Genomic DNA, 17,226 nt, shown 5'->3' with positions numbered 1-17,226 from the left:
TCCTCCTCCCCCCCCTCCACCCCCCTCCTCCTCCCCCCCTCCGCCCCCCTCCTCCTCCCCCCCTCCGCCCCCCCTCCGCCCCCCCTCCGCCTCCCCCCCTCCCTCCCCCTCCGCCTCCCCCCTCCTCCGCCTCCCCCCTCCTCCCCCTCCCCCCCTCCTCCTCCTCCCCCCCTCCCCCTCCCCCTCCGCCCCCCCTCCCCCTCCCCCTCCACCCCCCCCGCCCCCCCCTCCTCCACCCCCCCCGCCCCCCCCTCCTCCTCCTCCGCCCCCCTCCGCCTCCTCCGCCCCCCGCCCCCCCTCCGCCCCCCTCCGCCTCCTCCGCCCCCCGCCCCCCCTCCTCCCCCCCTCCTCCTCCACCCCCCCTCCTCCTCCACCCCCCCTCCTCCTCCACCCCCCCCTCCTCCTCCACCCCCACCCCCCCTCCTCCTCCACCCCCCCTCCTCCTCCACCCCCCCTCCTCCTCCACGCCCCCGCCCCCCCCATCCGCCCCCCGCCCGCCCCCCCCTCCTCCGCCCCCCCGCCCGCCCCCTCCTCCGCCCCCCCGCCCCCCCTCCTCCACCCCCCTCCTCCGCCCCCCCGCCCCCCCCTCCTCCACCCCCCCCCGCCCCCCCCCCCTCCGCCTCCTCCGCCCCCCCCTCCTCCGCCCCCCCGCCCCCCCCTCCTCCACCCCCCCGCCCCCCCCTCCCCACCCCCCCCGCCCCCCCCTCCTCCACCCCCCCGCCCCCCGCCCCCCCTCCTCCGCCCCCCCTCCTCCGCCCCCCCTCCTCCGCCCCCCCTCCTCCGCCCCCCCTCCTCCGCCCCCCCTACCTCCTCCGCCCCCCCCCCTCCTCCGCCCCCCCTCCTCCGCCCCCCCTCCTCCGCCCCCCTCCTCCGCCCCCCCTCCTCGCCCCCCTCCTCCGCCCCCCCTCCTCCGCACCCCCCCTCCTCCGCCCCCCCCGCCCCCGCCCCCCCCTCCTCCGCCCCCCCGCCCCCGCCCCCCTCCTCCGCCCCCCCCGCCCCCGCCCCCCTCCTCCGCCCCCCTCCTCCGCCCCCCCCCTCCGCCCCCCCCCCCCCCTCCTCCGCCCCCCGCCCCCGCCCCCCCCCCTCCTCCGCCCCCCCGCCCCCGCCCCCCCTCCTCCGCCCCCCCCGCCCCCCTCCTCCGCCCCCCCCGCCCCCGCCCCCCTCCTCCGCCCCCCCCGCCCCGCCCCCCTCCTCCGCCCCCCCCGCCCCGCCCCCCTCCTCCGCCCCCCCCGCCCCCGCCCCCTCCTCCGCCCCCCCCGCCCCCGCCCCCCCTCCTCCGCCCCCCCCGCCCCCGCCCCCCTCCTCCGCCCCCCCCGCCCCCGCCCCCCTCCTCCGCCCCCCCCGCCCCCGCCCCCCTCCTCCGCCCCCCCCGCCCCCGCCCCCCTCCTCCGCCCCCCCCGCCCCCAGCCCCCCTCCTCCGCCCCCCCCGCCCCCGCCCCCCTCCTCCGCCCCCCCCGCCCCCGCCCCCCTCCTCCGCCCCCCCCCGCCCCCGCCCCCCTCCTCCGCCCCCCCCGCCCCCGCCCCCTCCTCCGCCCCCCCCCGCCCCCGCCCCCCCTCCTCCGCCCCCCCCCGCCCCCGCCCCCCTCCTCCGCCCCCCCGCCCCCGCCCCCCTCCTCCGCCCCCCTCCTCCGCCCCCCCGCCCCCGCCCCCCTCCTCCGCCCCCCCCGCCCCCGCCCCCGCCCCCTCCTCCGCCCCCCCCGCCCCCGCCCCCCCTCCTCCGCCCCCCCCGCCCCCGCCCCGCCCCCCCTCCTCCGCCCCCCCCTCCTCCCCCTCCTCCGCCCCCCTCCCTCATACCTCCGCCCCCCTCCTCCTCCTCCGCCCCCCTCCTCCTCCTGCCCCCCTCCTCCTCCTCCGCCCCCCTCCTCCTCCTCCGCCCCCCTCCTCCTCCTCCGCCCCCTCCGCCCCCCCCGCCCCCCCCCTCCTCCCCCCCCTCCTCCGCCCCCTCGCCCCCCCCTCCTCCGCCCCCTCCTCCGCCCCTCCGCCCCCCCCCCTCCTCGCCCCCCCCCGCTCCCCCTCCTCCGCCCCCCCCTCCTCCTCCACCCCCCGCTCCGCTCCGAAGGCACAGCCCCTTACCATCCCTCGCTCAGCCACTCGCAGGAACAGGTTCGGTCACCCACCCACAGCCGGGAGGCCGCACCGTGAGCCCACACTTCCCCCGTCACGGCGCCTCGCCGTTGAAGGGACCGCCGCCGTGACGTCACAGACTCCCGTCATCCCTCCCGCGGCCGGGCTCGGTTGCCATGACAACCACCCAGGAGCCAGAGGCCCTACCGGAAGTGGCAAAGAAGTTCCATTTCATTGTCAATAGGGGTAATGAAATAAGCTTCTACTTATTCACTTAAAAATAAACAGCAGCCCAGGAATAGGCTTTAAGATATTTTTATTTTTACCCTTTTTACTTTGGAGGATGCACGTGCTACTTATTTGGAAAACTTGCCCAAAGTTATTGGAGCTAAATTGGGGGCTGCTGGAAAAGTCAATTTGGGTCACCATTTTCTTTGGCTGAATGCAGACCTTGCCCAGTGTGTCCTCGTGATTTCAGTTAACGCACGTTTGGCAGCGAGTGGTAACGTGGCCTTTGGTCCGGGCATGTCCAGGGACCAGGGTGAGACACGCACGATTGCCGTGGTTAAAGACCCACAGAAATGCTGGAGGGACTCAGCCGGTTGCAGCATTCCACAACTTGGGCCTGAGCTCCTCTCAAGGGAGAAGCAAAGAGCAGCCAGGCGTCAGAATAAAGACTTAAAAGATGGCCAGGGCAGGAGTTCAGACTAACAGAAGGTGTTACCTACCCCTTCTTCTTCTCCCCTGTCACCTTTCCCCCAGCTCTGTCTCTCTCATCTCTTTTCCCTCTGTCTCCTTTCACAGAGCCAAAATCAATTCTCACCGTTCCTCTTATTATATCCAATTAACACCTTTTTGATGGTCAGGACTCCTCCCCCTCCCATTCTTCAGTCTTTATTCTGACTGTACTGACAATAACCACACCAGCAGTGCGAGTATAAGACAGCTTTAATAAACTAACATGTACACGAAGAGGTCTTGTCTCTCTGCAAGACGAACCTGGAAGACTAGACTGTAGCTCTGGACTGCTTTATAGACAAGGTCACCGGGATGACCCCTGGTGGCCCAATGGTGCAATTATGTACGGACAATAACCACACCAGTAGTGCGAGTATAAGACAGCTTTAATAAACTAATATGTACACGAAGAGGTCTTTTCTCTCTGCAAGACGAACCTGGAAGACTAGACTGTAGCTCTGGACTGCTTTATAGACAAGGTCACCGGGATGACCCCTGGTGGCCCAATGGTGCAATTATGTACGGACAATAACCACACCAGTAGTGCGAGTATAAGACAGCTTTAATAAACTAATATGTACACGAAGAGGTCTTGTCTCTCTGCAAGACAAACCTGGAAGACTAGACTGTAGCTCTGGACTGCTTTATAGACAAGGTCACCGGGATGACCCCTGGTGACCTAGTGGTGTAGTAAATTGTACTGACAATAACCACACCAGCAGTGCGAGTATAAGACAGCTTTAATAAACTAATATGTAAACTAAGAGGTCTTGTCTCTCTGCAAGACGAACCTGGAAGACTAGACTGTAGCTCTGGACTGCTTTATAGACAAGGTCACCGGGATGACCCCTGGTGACCTAGTGGGTAATTACATCTCACCACACTGACACCTTGCTGCGTTTTGCTTATACCTTTAAGAAGGGCTAAGGCCCAGAACATCAGTAATATATCTTTGCCTCCTTTCAGCTATATCTGCCAAAAACTAGAAACTCTCAAGATACTCAGCAGGTCCACAGGCATCTGCAAAAATAGCAAAACAGAATTAATGTTTCATTAGGTGGCACGGCTAGTGTAATGGTTAGTGAAACATAGTTAAAGTGCCAGTGATCCAGGTTTGAATGTGGCGCTGTCTATAAGGAGTTTCTACGTTCTCCCCATGTCTGCATGGATTTCCTCTGGGTACTCTGGTTTCCTTCTGCCCTTCGAAATATATGGGGATCATTTGGTTGTAATTGGGCGGCATGGGCACATGTCCTGAAATGGACTGTTACTGTGCTGTATGTCTGAACATGAATTTAAATTTCCAGTTAACTTTCATAACAAATACAACAGTGTTCAAAACTCTACAGACTACTGCTTATTTTGCCGATTAATATAATTCTTGTACAAATCCAGATTATTCAGTGTTGATATTAAATTTCCTTTGGTACCCATCTATTAATAACTTCCTTAGTGTTTACCTGCTTTAAACTGGTATTGGCAGCTTTGGATATTTGGAAGTAATTAAAATCTGCCTAAGATTTATGTGGCGATATTTGAACATTCTGTTCATGGCTATTAAGGCAAGAATATGTTATTGAAATTTATTACTCCCTATGTATTGACATATGATTTCTATTTTTAAAACTAAAATTTACTGGTGGAGTTGAATTAAAATTTTCCATGAGAATTAATTACTTTAATTTTGCCTTGTAAATTTAAATTTGGTCCTTTTAGTCCTTTTGAAAGGACTGTTACTTGTGAAACAGATTTATTTATTTCCTACACAGATACATCAGTGGTTGAGGCCAAATTTGAATTAGAGGAATAACACATCATAGTCCTCACGAACTGCCTAAAACTAATGGCATGAACATCGATTTTTCCAGTTTTAGATTACCTCATCATTATCTGGTTCATCAAAGATGTAAATAGTTCTATATCTACTTGTGGGCTTACTTTTTTTAACCCTCTTTCTTATTCCACCCTTTGTGGCCTCTCCTTCTATCTGTCTTTCCACCTCATACATCATATTGAAGATTCATTTTATTGTCATGTAATAACACAGAAAATGTGATATTACACAAATTTCCTTTAGTCTATTGAAAGGCAGACAAAGATTCTAGCGCCTTTTACACCTGGAGAAAGAGAAACAAAAGAAAATGCCCACAGAGTCATTGTGTCTATGAATTTGCCTCCTGTGCTCCGTCAACCTCCGCAACCACACAGCCTTCGGTCCAAACCATCATCAACCCGAGCTCGAGATGCATATCTCTGACATAATCAGGAAGCCTCTTACATCTTGGTTCTGATACCTGGTACCTCTTCAGCCAGACTTGAGCCAGTCTCCAGCAGTCCACAGCCTGGTGTGAGTTTATTGACCGTACCCATCAGCAGCCCTCAGCCAGCGTGGGCTTCTTGCCTCAAGTCACCAACAGCCCGCCTCAGGTGTATTCTTCAGTGCCAGAGCCTCTCGCTGGTCCCCCGCCCTGGTTATCATTCCCATGTATCGTCTCTGCTTCTTTTCAATTGGGGGGTTGTTCTCCCAGTTTTCTGGTGACCTGTGCCAGTCCCCTCCTTCCCTAGAGTGCAACTCCATGAGGCCATTGCCATCATCTTGGGCCCAGACCCCATGGTTGCAGGATTTTAAAATAAACCACCATCAGCTCCTTTAACAGGCCATTTAAAGCCTGTATGGAGCTGGTGGTGGTCAGACTGAGTGTTTGAACCCCGCAGGAGAGTGCTGAGACTTTGCTCCCCCTTCTCTGCAGGTCCACACCAGCGGCAGTGCTGCCGTTACAACAGATCAAGCACCACCACCATTTTTTTTCTTTGTTTTATCACTGATAATTTTTGTATCCCCTCTGGACTCCTCCACTAGCTTCCTCCCCCCTTTTATATATGCAATTTCATCTTTTCATCTTTGTCGTGACCCAAAATGTTGACTGACCAGTTCTATCCATGGATGCTGTCTGACCTGCTGAGTTCATCCAGCAATTCCTTGTTTGCTCAAGCCATCACCATCTGCAGCTTTTGTTTTCCTCTGTCACACAAACAACTGTGCTAGATAAGCATTTCTACAATACATTACAGATATCTTTCAGAATTTTGATGACATAATTTGGTTCAACACCATTAAGTTACATTTCCATTGAAATATTATTTACATTTTTTACTGAGGCTCAGACAATTAGACTAAAAATGAAATCAACTACGGTATTTCTGTTAAATCACAGATGAATGAATCCATGTTGCTTCATATTCTCCTTCTTCACAGGCTGTCCTTTGGGATTGACTTGCTTTTATTCGAGTTATGTGGTGACTGATGGGAATTGAAAGTCTCTGCCATATCTGAAGCAGGAGTATTTGGTGTGGCAAGAGGGGATAATATGCCATTCCAAGGATTATATGAAAATGATTTTAAATTATTTTCACTGCACACATGATAATGTTTTACGATAACAGAGATCAGATTAATAATGTCTGTTTGGGTGTCTGCTATTGGTCACTCAAATTATATAGTCTGCTCATCAGAGCTCACTGGATATAATTAGTTCCTTGATGCAGGATATGTTGCCCTGGGAGAGGATCCTGACATTAATAGATTTAGAGATGTTGCCGAGATCTTCTTTATGATATCAGTCCAGTGATTTGGTGTGCCTTCTGGAGTAGTTCATGTCTCTGAAGCATTGTGGACCACAAGCTCTTGCACAGGTTTGAGCTTTAGTCTTTCAGATGGCTACAAAGGAAGTGATGGAATATGTGGACCATACTCCATATCTCAGGAGCCATCTCTAAGCCATGGTGATGATAATGAACCAACAGTTCATTCAAGTGAACCCAGTTTTGAAGTTATTTGTCTCTTAGATTTGGTATCTGTCAAGATAATTTATTTTTAAAAATTGTTTTAGGAATTATCAGCTAGTCTTTTTAAATGGCAGCCTTTCCAGTAGATGTTCTTGATAGTGGGGAGGGTTTTGCCTGTAATGTCCTGGGCTGTGTCCACTACCTTTTGCAGGGCTTTACGCTCAGGGAAAATGTTCACTGCAAGTTCCATTGGTTAATTTGGAATGCTCTGAATTGAAATTCCATTTTATTCCAAGACTGAACAATATTCACAGTTAAATACTATGCTATAAGTGGTCTATGGTTAGTAAGGGATTACTTAAGGTGGTATGTGAGTGGCAAAAATGGTTGAGAACCACTGATCCAGACTGACATGGAACTAGCCATGACCCCAAAGAAGCGGTTTCACTTTAATTACAACTCTGACAACACTGAAGAAAATTACTTGGTTATCTCCTGTTGGCAAAATGGAAGGTGATTTTAACAGTGTTATCGAGTAGCACATACCTTACAGTACCTTGCTTACCAATGCCTTGCTTATATTCCACCAGGGCAATGAAGTGGAAGATAGGTGAAACACACTCAGCCACGGTGATAGATGTGAATGGAATGCTACTCAAGCAGGGTGCTTTGACGTGGACGATGTCTACCTTCTGGAATGTTTTTGGAAATATACTTATCCTTCAACTTTTTGCTCGATCTCATCACCAACCTTGGTGGACAAAGGGACCAAAGAGCTGAACTCCAGAAGTGATGCAGAAGGGACTCTTCTGATTTTGTCAAGTTTGGCCACAAGGAGCCTTTGGTAAAACTGAAGGTAAGGTCCATCAAGGGAAAAGCACAACAATGGTTGGGAGTCATATCCATGAGTTTCTGCAGGAGCTCATCAGGGCAGTGTCTAAAAGTCATCCAGTTTCTCTTTGTCTCTTAGGTCCAATGATCTTTAATTGCTTTCATCTTGAACTTTCCTTTTTCTTAGAGTAGAGATGTTCACTGATGATGTTCTGTTTAATTTACATAATCTTCAATTCTATTTGCATCCAGCAACACAAAATTCAAGCATGGGTTGGTAAATGCAAGTAAGTAACTTACTAGCACAAAAGTGAGACAATCCTGGACATTATTATTTCTAAATCCATCTCTAAGTCAAACTGAGGTAACTATTGCCCAGAGACTGAATTGAATCTGACTGCAAAAGCAGCTTAGAGGTAGGCATACTGGTGAATTACTTGCCTCCTACCACCATCGAGTAATTCCATCATCTACAAGACCATGTCAAAACCATGATGATATATTCTCCACTTGAAGGATAAGTATATTTCCAAAAACATTCCAGAAGGTAGACATCATCCAAGTCAAAGCACCCTGCTTGAGAAGCATTCCATTCACATCTATCACCGTGGCTGAGTGTGTTTCACCTATCTTGCACATCATCTACTCCACTTGCTTATTTTCAAAGCAATTACGAATTTGGTAATCTCAAAGGACAAGGGTAGCAGAACTCTGCCAACACCAACACCCATAATTTCCCTAACTTGGAAACTTGTCCCCGTTCCTTTTTATCAATGCTGAATTTAAATCCAGAAGCATTTAGTAACAATGGGCGGCAAAGTGGTAAGTGGAACATTATTATAGCGCAAGTGACCTCTGCTATCTGTAAGGAGCTTGTACATTCTTCTCATGAGCTGCGGGAGTTTTCTTTAGATGCTCCAGGTTCCTCCTACCTTCCGAAGATGTACATGGGTATATTTGGATGGTAAGAGCTTGTGGTCCGAAAGGGCCCTATTACTGTGCTGTATCTCTAAACTTTAGGAAAATTATTGTGGGAGCAACTTCATGACAAGGACCTGCCATAGACCAAGACGGCATGTTACCACCACCTTCCAAAGGGTAGTTTAAGGTGAGCAAAAATTGCTGCTCTTGCCAGCAATACGCACATTCTGAAAAATGAACCAAAGGAAAAAAAAATCTATCTTTTCCTTATGGTTACTTCACCTCCAACTGTACTTCTGAAGCCGTAAATTATCAGTGATGCTCATTGGCTTCTGGTTAATTACTTCAGTCAAGTGAGTGATGAGCAAATTAGGTGCAACATCTGCTTTTAAGAAACCTGATATCCTCTGTGGGAAATTATCTTTCATTCTTTAATGTTCAAATATGCTGAATAATAACATTTACATCAATCCCTGGGTGTTGTGATATAAAATATTCTATGAAATGATATAAATTCATATTCTGCTTTCACAGGGCACTTAATATATTCCTATCAAGTGCTTTTGTCGACTCCAGCACTGTGTATTCATCTATTTCTTTCACAGCTGTATGTTAGCAAGGTTACCTATTCAGTCTGGCAGTGGAAAATAGGATGTGAGCAGTACACGGTGGTGTGGGAAATGAGCTGTGTTGTGAAACATGAAGAAAGCAGTTTTGATGCAGGGAAATGAAGAAACTAGTACAGAATTTCAAAATTTCAAAATCATCAAATAACTTGGTTGGTAAATAGTATTGGAAATGTAATCATAGGAGATTACAAAGGAGAAAAGAGGAAATATTTTTGTCTGTCTGAAATTTCAAATCAGAAGATTGTATTTAGTAACAAATCCTTAGAGGTGCTATGTTTTATAGATTTAATTTGTGTAATAGGATATGTAATCAATCTGTTCACTTTACACTATAATAATTCTTACTCTACAATCAAAAAATTGTGCTGTTGCAAATACACTATTTTCAAATTTCACAGTAAAATGTTATTTTATAAGATTTACTCTATCTGCCTGATGATGTTGGTACAGATTATGAAGAACTATGTTCCATGCTTTAAAGTAAGGCTTCAGTATATATTGTAAGATGGAGAATGAAACCTAATTAAATACCCAGGCAGAGAAAGAAATGCATAACAAACCTTCTTGATATAATTTCTAACAAATATTGGCTGCATTGAATGTTCCTTCTAAGAAAATACTTATTCAATTAGTGGCATGTGGAGGAACTGCACATGCTTTGTGTGAGGCACAAGTGTTTCAAAATTCTATTGTACATGAGCCTAGCAAATTGAATGCATGCATAGGTGTCTTTTCCAAGCAGGTGAGACCTTTATAAAAAGGACAGGTTGAGCCTAAACTGGAGGGGCACCAATATCCTTTGCAGGGAGGTTTGTTAATTCTAAATGGGAGGGTTTAAACTAATGTGACAGGGGTTAGGAAATGGAACAGTAGGTCAACACATGGAGAGATTGAAAAGAAGCAAATCTTGGAGGAAGAACAGGCAGGGACAGGTTAAGGAACATGGCAGGACTGATAGTGCAACATCTTGACAGCACTAGTGATCGGCACCAGGATTCGTATCCCATGCTGTCCGTAAGGAGTTTGTATGTTCCCCATGTCTGCATGGGCTCCGGTTTCCTCCCACCATTCGAAACATACTAGGGGTGTAGGTTAATTGGGTGTAAATTGGACAGCATAGATTCATGGGCCGAAATGACCTCTTGTCGTACTGTATGTCTAAAAAAAACTATACTGTATTTATTTCAATGTAAGGGGTATAACAGGTAAGGCAGATGAGCGTAGATCCAGATTTAGTACATTGAATTGCAATGTTGAAAACATCATAGAACTTTAGTTGAAAGAGGGGCATGATGTTTCAGAGTGCAGTTGTTGCAAGATGTGATAGAGAGGGTACAAATGAGGTGGAAGAGTTGCATTACTGATGAGAGAGAGTGTGCCATATCTACACTTGGAGAGGACATCTTGGAGGGTTAATCCAGTGAGGCCACCTGGTTAGAGCTCAGGCACAAGTTGCATTCGCTATGATGGAGATATATTACAGTAGTCAAAGGGAGATAGTGAAAGAGCTATACAAGCAGATAATGTTAAGATGTAAAAATAACATGATTGTTGTAGTGGGTAATTCCCCATATTAACTTGGACTTTTAGCATCACTGATTTATAACAGCTTACAAACAAATAAAGGATGCCCTCAGGTTCAGATTTCTTGTCAGAGTACATACATGAAATCGCATACAACCCTGAGATTCCTTTTTCCTGCGGGCGTGGCAGAATTACCCCTAAATGGTAGTGAAAAAATAAGTTGTACACAGCGTGAACATGTAAACAAATAAATGATAATGAATGTAAACAAACTGACTGTTTTGGTTTATACTCATCCACGGGCATGTATTGAATCTGTACATTTGAACTTTCTCTGATATCAATCATCTTCATTCACTTGCCTAAATTATTCAACTTGAGTTGCAACTTGATAGGGCCCACTTGTTACTTTCTGACTTTTTATTGTCAAATGACAATATATAGTATATGTATTTTTAGTGCAGGTAATACCAAATGTCTTTTTTCCGTGTTTGCCAGCATTCAAAACTTAAAAATGTCACCTTAAAATCATTTCTAAAATCCGAACATTGACAGCAAAGACTCAATACTGCTGCCCTCTTCCCACAGGCTCTGACACAATCTTGCGCATGTTCTGTTACTTATCACTGAAGTATCAGCACACCCCCGCGGGGTCCATCCGCCAAGTCTGACTGCTGTCAGGTCTGTACAGGCTTTAAACAGTCTGTTACAGGAATCGATGGAGCTAATAAAATAAAAACCTTTACCGGATAATTTGGTATTAAAATATCGCGATTTGCTTTTAACAGAATCCACTTGCCAGATTTGGGGGTTGTCTTAAATAAAGGCTATCACTCAAAACCTACATTTTAGTTGGAAATTCTGGGGTCATCCTATGCATGAATTGTCCTATACACCAGCATGTACAATATTTTGCTTTGTCCCTTTGGTTCAAATATAATTTCTGAATTGCCTTGCAGAGCCACGATTATCAATGAGTGCACTTTTATTTCTTTGAACCTTATTTTGCATTTCTCATATTATCCTGAGAAATAGTTTCCTCCTATCTTTTAATTAGCAAGATCTCTCTTCAGTGATGTATGAACCTCCAAACCACTATGACTGGTTTGAGTTCCTCATCATTATTGTCCTGTGGCAGATGGAGAAATTGTCACTGGAGAGCAATTCCATCCAACTTCAGCTCTTTTCATTTGCTTTGCAGGATTTTTTTGGCCCTACGCATGCATCATTTAATAAGATCTGGGAATGCCTGCCAAACTGATTGGTATTTATATGGATGTTGTATAATTTGATGACATTTTTGCATGCAGTGATTTCTATGTAATCTTTTAGCTAATGGTCAACCTTTGATTAACTTGATTGACTCAAATGTTTTCACATGATTTGATGGATGCAGTATTGATGATTTGCCGAGAAAAATCAGTACAAATTCCAAATCTTGTCACCAAGTATTCTAGTTGCTTTCAAAGTTTGTCTCCAGGCACAAAATTCCAGCTATTTAAATAGCCTGTTTAAATTATTTTGAATGTTTAAAAAAAATGCAAGGCAAAGTCTTTGATGCAAAGAGAAAGGTCAGTGTTGTAATAAAATATCAACCAATCATAACTAAATATTTTTCAGTACACAACAGGAAGGGTTCAGTTGATTAGAAATGTTCTATATAGCACTTTGTCCACTGCGAATATTCATGCTGTATAAGAAACTGACTAGATAATAAAGTTCTGTGGAGAAAAATGCAAGTGCTGGATTTCTGAGTGAACAAAGAAACTGGAGGAATGCTGCAGGCTAGACAGCATCCATTTCTATCCACTGACTCTATCTAGCTTCTCTTTGTTCAGCTGATACAAAGTTATATGTCAATAACAGACTGACATAGTTCTTAACATGTTGTGCCAATTTTACATCTCCATTTATAATTTTGATTTCAACGGAAATATTTTGTTGTGAGAAAGAAGGCAAGTAACACATTACATCCAGGCATATAATATTTTATTCAGGCGCCTGCCAATATTTTTCCGCACCTCGATAGAGGGCTCAAGCCTGAAATGTCAGTTATGTATTTTTACCTTTGCTTGGCCTGCTGAGTTTCTCCAGCATTGTGTTTTTACACAGTATTCTCCACAGCAAAAATCTAATCACGTCTGGAACCTTCACCGAAAAGTTCAACAATTGGATCTCTTAGTTCAGATTTGAATTATTTATTATTCCTTCCACACATGTTCTCTAACCTGCTGAATGTTTCCATTATTTATTCTTTATATTTCTGCCCATGCCCCCCAAATGCACCAATTAATCTATAACTCCTGTATGTTTTGGATGGTGGGTGGGGGGGAACCAGAGCCCCACAGAGGAAATCCACATAGTCAAAGGGAGAACACACAAACTCCTTACAGACAGCAACAGATTTGAACCTGGGTCACTAGCACTGTAATAACATTGCGCTAATTGCTATGCTAACTGGGATGAAGGCACGTTGTCATTTGATTTACAGCAAATATCACTAATAGGGCTACTCCTGCTTCAGCTTCTTATATTTGTTGATATTCACCATTTAGTTACTTTGGAAGCCCAGTGACCGGCATTCAATACAGATTGCTAGATTTCGAGAGGTAAAGGAATTGAAGGGTAGGGAGTGAGTGCAAGAAAAGTAGTGCTGAAATAATAGATCAGCTGCTATCTTATTGAAAGGTAGAGAATGCACAAAGGGCTGAACAGTTTACCTCTATTTTTATTTCTTGTGGGAGTTACTTGTCTGTGGATATGCAGATTTGAGATCTTCTATCTCATGAAACTTGATGTAAAAACGATGCTGGAGAAACTCACAACTGACATTTCAGGCTTGAGGCCTTCATACCTTGATGAAGGCCTCAAGCCTGAAACATCGGTTCTGGATCTTTATCTTTGCTATTATAAAGGACACTGTTTGACCTGCTGAGTTTCTCCAGCATCAATTTTACTTCATCCACAGTGTCTACCAACTTTCATGTTTTACTTCTTGAAACTCGATTGCGCCTATTAAAGCCTGCACCTCTTTAATCTGGCAACGTTGGGACCTAGCCATTGCCGGACTACAGAAAGCACTGGAAAACAGAAATGGGCCCCTAAGGAAACTCCCTATATAAAAATATCAAAGGTAGAATAAAGCTTAAAACAGGAAATAATACTGTGGGGTATCACGGTTACCATAGCAGTTAGCATAAAGCCTTTACAGCACCAGGAATCAGGACTGGGGTTCAAATCTGTCACTGTCTGTAAGGAGTTTCAACGTCCTATGGCAGTTGCTGGACCACAGAGTGCCAGATAAGAGAGCTACAACCTGTATTTCCTTTCCAAGTATTTCTTTACTTGTTTTTTTTTAAACAATTATTCTGTAGACTTCCAAATACTATAAATCAGTGGTTCTCAACCTTTTTCTTTCCACTCACATACCATTTTAAATGATCCCTATGCCATTGGTGCTCTGTGATTAGTAAGGGATTGCATAAGGTTGTATGTGAGTGGGAAGGGCAAATTGAGAACCACTTCTCTAGACCCAATTGTTACTGAAGTATTTTGCTTGAGAAAAATTGTCATTGGCCCATTTCCTTTGGAGTTATGAAACCTTGCACATAATGATTCAATTAGGTACTATTAAAACAGTGGTTTTCAACCTTTTTCTTTCAACTCACATACCACCTGAAGCAATCCCTTACTAATCACAGAGCACCTATGGCAAACGGAATAGTTAAAGTGGTATGTGAGTGGAAAGAAAAAGGTTGAGAACCATTGCTTTAAATATTGATTCAATATTTAAATATTGATTCTTCCCTCTATGTTGCATAACTGGAGCAGTTATATTTTATTGAGCCTAGAGGGGTACTCCTCACCCTCAAAAAAATAATTCCATACATATCCTTGGCACTTCCACCTAGTAAAGCTTGGCAGAATGTACATTCTGTCTAATAGTGCCTCATCTTTATAACTGTGACATTGTATCACAGAACCCTATCTGTATTTAGAGAACTTGCCAACTGCTACATGGAAGACACTTTTCAGGACAACCTAATGTAAATTTTACATTGAACCATTTTTAGGGCTTTAATGCCAATTAGTCCATGTTTAAATCTGTCCTCATCTTTCTTAGTTCAGAAATTAATGTTTTCTTAAAAGGTTATGCAAACTGCAATTATTCATCTGAGCTATTATGTTTTTTTTTGTACTTCCTCACTTTCGAGGTTTGATAATTTATCTCAAACTCAGAGGATTGGGTAGGTGAATAGTGATCATCAACCATGAAAGCTATTTCAGGGAAGATTAATTCTGATTACAATCCAGCAGACACTTATCTGGGTACAATTTTTTTTTAATTACTTACTCTGAAGTGCACTTATATTATCTTCAATTTTGAATATTTTGCCAAAATCACATATTATCTAATGCTACCTTCTCACAGATGACCAACTACAAGCTATGAACTATATTAAAGTGTCTATTTGTCACATTAGGTAACGTAAAGAACTCTTTTTTTTTAAGTGTCCAGACTATTTTTATTAATACTTTTACTTGACGACTTTATAGAATAAAAATTACAACAAAAAACTCCAGAGGCTGGAAATTAAAATGAAAACAAAGTGAAAGAGATACTCAGAGGGATAAGGGATATTTATAGAGTGAGAAGCTTAACATTTTAGGCAATCACTTTTCACCAGAAGTCTCCAGGATTTCTGCTTTTATTATTTTGAAAGACTTGGTGTAAAAATTGAATTGAGTCTTTTGGGTAACATGTTTAAAAAATGCTTTCAGTGCAAAGGTAGCTGTTTCACTAGTATCTCACACCCTGGTGTTTCCTTCATATCCTGGCAGATTTCAACACACTACTTTTACCATCTTCACAAGCTGAAGTATTGTTCCGAGGAATCCCAAATGAAGAAAAAACACAGAACTGCTGGAGGAACTCAGCCAGTCTCATAGCGTTCATAGGGGTAAAGATATATTGATTATGTTTCGTGCCTGAACCTTACTTCAAGGTATCAGCAAAAACAGGCAGGCATCTTAATTAAAGACAAGAGATTAAGGGAAAAAAATTGGAGGGGGAGGCGTCCAGACCAAACAGCCAAACGGTGTTAATTGGATATGATAAGAGGAAAGGCGAGAATTGTTTTTGGCTCTGTGAAAAGAGACAGAGAAAAGAGAAGAGAGAAAGAGAGACAGAACTAAAGGAAAGGAGTCAGGGGGACAAAGTAGGGGAGGAGGGTGGGGGAGCCCAGAGAAGTCAATGTTAATATCATCTGGTAGGATGGAAGATAATGTGTGGTCTAATGGATTGGCTTGCTCTTTGCTTATATCTTGAAGGAGGGCTCAGGCCTGAAATGTCAATATATATCTTTACTTCCTATGGACCCTGCGAGACCGGCTGATTTCCTCCAGTATTTTTACTACAGTTACAGGGTCTCCAGAATTTAATCTTTCCAAATGGAAATATTGCCCATAATTTGAGAGATTTCCAGTGTTTATAAGTCCTGAAGCACCCCTCTCTGATTCAAGTGTTCTTCAAGACTTCACAATCCAAGCCAATTCCATTTTGTGTAATAGGTCACATAATCTGTTCATTCACCTTTCTTGTAACTATTCTCAGAATGAGTGTAAAAAAATTTAAATAAGCAAGTAAAGGAATATTTGATAATAAGACCATTAATTTTCAGTTCTAAAGGTATGATCATCAAAGATCCACATCACCCAGTACATGCTCTGATCTCGCAGCTACCATCTGGAAAGAGATATTGGTGCCACAAGACTCACAGCACCAGGTTCAGGAACAGCTGCTACCCCTCTACCATCAGACTCCTCAGCAATAAGCACAATCAGGCACTCGTTTAAGGACTCTTTCATTTATACTTTATTGATTCTTTTCTCTGTATTGAAATAAGCAATAAACTAACAAAATTCTAAATGTATTGTGATCACTCCGAAATCCAAGTCCCCTCCACAGGGAGCATGATGGAAGACAGAGGAGAAGAGTTGTAGACCTATGGAAAAAATTCACATATCATCTAAAGAACAAATATGACAACCATATATGGACTATATGGGGCCAAAAAAAATAATAGAAAGGTACTACTCATTGAAATGTAAGTGACCTCCCCAATGAGGTCAACTGTAAGTCCTGACGGTATGCGGATTGAATGGGGTGGGAGAGAGGGGGTTGTTGCTTATTGCTTTGTTCTGTTTTGAACGAAAAAGTTATATAGACTGTATGAGCACAAGTACAACTCTGATGGTCCGAAATCTGAATCTCGTTTATCCGGGTTTTTTTTCTGGAACTGAACTGACCGCGGACCTCGGGCTCCCGGCGGCGGCAGCAACGACTCCGGACTCCGGACTCCTGGCGGCAGCAGGGGCGCTTCGGACTTCAGGCAGTACAACTCCCATTACCCGAGTTTAAAACTGAAAATTTTGATATGTATATTTAAGGAAAAAAAAACAATAATAAAATATTCAACAAATAGTGTCGAGAGAGAGAGAGAGAGTGGAAATTAGCTCTGCAGTTCGGACTTTTCAATTTAGTAATATTATGGGATCTCATTTCTCTGGAGAGTTGCAGATAAAACCCAGGGACAGCCTACCCATGACTCCACTACCCTGGTGGAGGTGTGTTCCAGATTTAAACCATCTCTTCAGGTAAGAACATTTCCTCAGATCTCCTGTAAACATTTTTTTTCCTGTGCGCTATATTTGTGTTGATTGGTATTTGACA

General features: G+C 45.4%; 1 long non-coding RNA gene across 1 annotated transcript; it reads left to right on the top strand.

The window, feature by feature from the left end:
* The first annotated feature begins 2,059 nt into the window (after positions 1 to 2,059).
* LOC138746501 (uncharacterized) lies at positions 2,060 to 16,347 on the top strand. Its single transcript, XR_011346996.1, has 3 exons — positions 2,060 to 2,310; positions 7,179 to 7,444; positions 16,175 to 16,347. It is a non-coding gene; the product is annotated as an uncharacterized lncRNA (long non-coding RNA).
* Positions 16,348 to 17,226: the final 879 nt, after the last annotated feature.

The sequence above is a fragment of the Narcine bancroftii genome, chromosome 12, assembly GCF_036971445.1.
Source record: "Narcine bancroftii isolate sNarBan1 chromosome 12, sNarBan1.hap1, whole genome shotgun sequence".
In the NCBI taxonomy this organism is placed as follows: Eukaryota; Metazoa; Chordata; class Chondrichthyes; order Torpediniformes; family Narcinidae; genus Narcine; species Narcine bancroftii.
This window is presented reverse-complemented; position numbering and strand designations above follow the sequence as displayed.